Below are 5,065 nucleotides of genomic sequence, written 5' to 3' on the forward strand. Positions count from 1 at the left end.
TAACTGGTTTTTACGTCTTGGGTTGAGCTTGTTGCTTTGAGCTGTTTAATAATTTGGCTTAAGAAAAATGAGTTACAATTTTGAGGAATCACTTGCCCAGTTCCATCACTGGTGAGCGTCAAGGGCAAGAATTTGTTTATGAACTTGAAAATTTGTGTTAGCCATATATATTATACACACACACTCTCTTGGCCGAGATGGAGTAAAATGTGAAGAGAATTTTAATCTAAGTTTTCTTTCATAACTTGCTCGATCAAAATATGTTGAAATGAAAAAAAAAAAACCCATTACAACTTGCAACAATATATAAAAATTTGATGAACAATCTTAACCTCCAGTTGTTTTTGATATTATCCTCACATACATAAGTAGGTTGGCTAACAATTACTATCTAAGACACTGAGGTAGCTCTACACTAATTACTCCCACTTGTTAAAAGGAATTTAAAAAAACATCTGAAATACAAAAAATAGTACGTAGTACTACATGCATGAGCACCTCTAATGGCAATTTTTGCCACAAGGATACGGGCAATAAACTTCTTGAAACTCACTCCTATCAAAAAACCAGTCTCCAACAGCTTCAGCAATTGTCTGTTACAATGAGATATTATCAAATGTCAAATAACAACACAAGGAATAAAGCGGAAATTATACAAATACCAAAAAAGAGAAAAAGAAATTAAAGTGACCTTGTTAGCTAATGTTGGAGAGTTGTTGTAGGACCAATAGCCTTGTGCTTCAATACCATTGTGAGAATGGCAAGAGGAAATGAAATATCCTCTTGATATACTTGGTCCTAGTTCGTTCAGTGCCTCCAAAAATGTCAACCTGAAATCTGATGAACAAAAACTCAAAAGCAAGTTAGAGAAAATGTTAAAGAGAGGAATTGTCACATGAATCGGATTAAAAGAGAATAAACTGGCAAATATATATATATATATATATATATATATATACCTTGGAAAGTTTGGAGTTGACTAGGTGAGCAATTATTTATATTTGTCTTGCAATTTATCCACTCATTATAAGGATCGGCCTCCTTGGGAACCAAACTGTTGTTTATCTAAAGTTTAAGAATCAAAAGGCAAAACCATTTAGAATTTGGAAGGAAACGAAGTAAATAAAGTAATAGCACAAATGAACAAAATTTGTAAATCATAGAAATTTATTTTCTAACCTGCCAAGAATCATAGGCCGAGTTGATGATGAAAAGTGGTGCGCAAATATGTCTTGCTGCATACTGAGGGAAGAAGCACTGCAAAATCATCGTATATTTTTGAGACATATCAATTCAGCTAACTAATTTTTTCACAAAATAACTAAATGAACAAATAAAATCGTTCTTACCAAACTTGGGTCTAAACTCAAGGCCGTGCAAGAGAGTGGTAGGTTCTTGACAGATCCCTAAAGTACCCAAGAAAGGGTAAAAAATGTTTTATACACATTAGGTGCAAGAAAAATAATAAACTATAGTTGAGATAAAATTGACAACATTAAGAAATTAAAGAGAAACTATTTATATGATGCTTCTTACGTGTAAGACAACGACTCTCTTATACTTCTCCTTAATAACCGGTTCGCCAATTACAGTCTTTCTGCATAAATTAATTCGAGAATTAATTTGTCTTTTTTTTCTTTTTTCTTTTTTCCTTTCTTGGAGCTATAATTTATTCAGTAATGAGAGTATTCAGAATGTAGTCAGTAAACTTACACATTGACAAAAAAGCCAGCATCAGAGATGCATTTGACTCTAGCAGTCAAAGAGAATAAAAGTCTGAACTTGTCGCAACGTAATTGCACCCAACCCTCCTGCTGAAGTTCCACTAAGGATGGGAATATTCTAACTTACAGGGTCAACTTCTTCATCATCTCTAGTATATTTATGACCCATCACAATACCTAATCTTACATTTTTTTAAGAATATCTTTTCAGTTGTTATTAGTGCCACAACTTGTATACTGTATACACTTTCAAGAAGAAAAGGTAATTAGTCATAAAAATACATATAACCTACTACATTAAACATGCACCTGGATTTTGTCGAGGATCATTGCTTAGAACTTCTCTAAAATAAGCTACAGTTGGCCTATTTTTCGAAGATAAGTCCGTTGCCGCACGAGTTTGGCAGTCGGAAGTAGTCTCACATCACCCTCCTCCCTAGAAAATCAGAGTTGAAGATTAGCAAAAACAAGGTAAAAAAAACACAATAACATTAATTAAACAAAATAACATAAAATATGAGTATATATATACCTGAAGATGAATGAGCCAACTATAAGCTCCAGAGCCAGTTCCCGGATAAAAGTGGAAAGCGGGAGCACTTCCATCCAAGCATACTTTAAATACAAAATTAACCAAAACAACAATAAACTCAAAATATTTATAAAATTTAAAGACTAGGAAAGTTAAGAAGATGTATAAATATAAGTACTGAGGGAGTTCTTTTCTGAAGAAACATCAATCTCACCAGCTCCCTTTGCTTTTGCGCTTTCCAGAATGGTCGTATTTACATAGACCTCCGCTTCAGTTGTCGTCCAAAGACACAGTAGAGAAACTAAAACAGATAACGTCTAAGTGTTAATACTAATAAACAAAATCAATACAGAGAAAGCTAGGTGTTGAAGTTCATGCCGCGAGTTGATAGAAGAAAACATTGAAAATGGGAGCTTGAGAAGAAGAGAGAGAAGATAAAAGATACGTACAAAGCACCACAGATATGAGAACTGAGTTAAAATCTATCACTTTTGCCATTCCAACAGTCAGACTTGAAGTTGAAGAAGAAGGTAAATGAAGTTTGGGGAAATTAGTCTCTCTTAAAAAGCTGTAAAGAGGAAAAAAGAAAGAAATACTGAGATATAAAGCCTTTTTCTAAGCACTGTGATCATAACATCAACCAGTAAATCTTTGTAATAGAACTAAACTTAACAGCCAGCTTTTATTAAATGGTATATCCCATATTAGGTTAAATAATTATTCACTGCATGTGATACGCTTATTTTCAAATTACCAAATTAAATAAATAAATCGGTCCCCCACATATACTTAATATTGAACTGCTTATAGACGAGACAAATCTTATTTAACGCACGGTTACTAAAAATGTTTTTGACTATGTGACCCTAGCTTTCTAATTTTGGAGCACATTTGTGTTTTGCACGACAAAGATGTTAATGCCTATGCATGTGACTCTGTTTCTCTCTACAATCAGAGTAGACAAGAATAACCAAAAATATTGAGATCGAATTGATCAAGTAAGATGATCTCTCAAAAGTATTATCGAACCGAATTTTACATGAATTTTAAGGTTGTAAATTTAGTGAATGTATATAGCCTATTTTTGCTATTTAGCCTCTTTCTTGAAATAAATGTATAATCCATATTTTGAAATCCGTCAATGATCTGGATTGGGAGATTATGATTATATATGCTATATTGGGATTAATGTGGTTTATCTTACGTGCTCTTGGCTTTTTATCTTACTCAGACTTGAAGTTGAAGAAGCAGATCAAATAAGTTTAGCGATGTTTTATTGCTAATATTGAAGAAAATTTATATTTTGCAGGACAAAGGAAATTCTGCCCATGCATGTGACTCTATTTCTCTATACATCAGAATGGAAAGGACTAATGATACACTTCTTTAATTTCGAATTCCCATCAAAACGATCTGTCTGAACGTTCTCTTGGGATGAATATGAAATTTAATTCATTCTATACTTTAAGACTAAAACTTCTACTAGCAGTTTTCAATCTCTTTTTCCCTATAACAGAACATATATAAAGCATGTAAATTAATACAGATGATATTGACCTCCTTTTAAGTTGTACTTACCATGCTTATGTGACCTAATTTTCTACTTTTGGAAACAGTATTTATGGTTGGCAGAAATATATTGATGCTTATGTGTGTTAAATCTCCATGAATTGGTGAATTGAGCTGTTCGTGAGTGCAATCGAGTGAAGAGGATGAAGAGATTAAGAAGACGCAAAAGCAGAGGAGAGCAGAATTTTCAGTTCTTCATTCTTCACATGCTATACTTACAAGAGTCGTATATATACATCTCTAATCCTAATGAATGACAGCTGTAAAACCAACTAACTAATACACCCCACTAACACATAAGTTAGGTAACACTGTTAAGCAAACAACTAACTAATTAATTGACCATGTCAACTAACTAGAGTCACGTAATAGATGTACGTAATAGCTGTACTGTTTAATTCTTCTACACCCCCCTCAAGCTAGGCGATATGAAGAGGTTCTTCATGCCTAGCTTGGATATGAGATAATGATGCTGAAGTTGAGTGAGTCCTTTGGTAAGAACATCGGCTTGTTGCTCAGAGGAACTCAAATGATGAAGACATACCAACCCTTGCTGAACTTTCTCGCGTATGAAATGACAATCGTTGTCAATGTGCTTGGTGCGTTCATAAAAAACTGGATTAGCAGCAATCTGAATGGCTGATTTACTGTCACAATATAGAGAGATAGGCAACTGAATAATCATATGCAATTTCTTAAACAATCCAAGCAACCACACAAGCTCAGCAACTGTCGAGGCAAGACTTCTATACTCTGCCTCGGCAGAACTTCTAGAGATAGTTATTTGTTTCTTGGATTTCCAAGAAACAAAGGAATCACCAAATTTAATAAAGTATCCTGTAACAGACCTGCGAGTATTTGGACATGAAGCCCAATCAACATCACAATAAGCAACTAAACAAGAAGAAGAAGCAGAAGATAGGAGGATCCCAACGCCAGGAGATTGTTTGATATAACGAACCAATCGTACAACAACTTCCATATGAGAAACCTTAGGTGAGTGCATGAATTGGCTTAAGCACTGAACTGCCAAACTAATATCTGGACGTGTGTTAGTCAAATATAACAGTGTGCCTAAAAGTCTCTGATATATACTAGGATCAACAAGAAGAGCATCATCAGTCACCCCAACATGTGCGTCAAATTCTGAGGATGTCAGCTTCAAATTAAACTCCAACGGAGCACCCACTGACTTAGCTCGAGCTAAGCCCATATCTGATATCAGTTCAAGGGCATACTT

At 34.3% G+C, this 5,065-nt stretch overlaps 1 pseudogene; it reads right to left on the bottom strand.

The window, feature by feature from the left end:
- Positions 1-303: 303 nt before the first annotated feature.
- On the bottom strand, positions 304-2,859 carry LOC107832783 (pectin acetylesterase 8-like; annotated as a pseudogene).
- Between the last annotated feature and the right edge of the window lie 2,206 nt (positions 2,860-5,065).

The sequence above is a fragment of the Nicotiana tabacum genome, chromosome 20 (genome assembly GCF_000715075.1).
Source record: "Nicotiana tabacum cultivar K326 chromosome 20, ASM71507v2, whole genome shotgun sequence".
NCBI lineage: Eukaryota > Viridiplantae > Streptophyta > Magnoliopsida > Solanales > Solanaceae > Nicotiana > Nicotiana tabacum.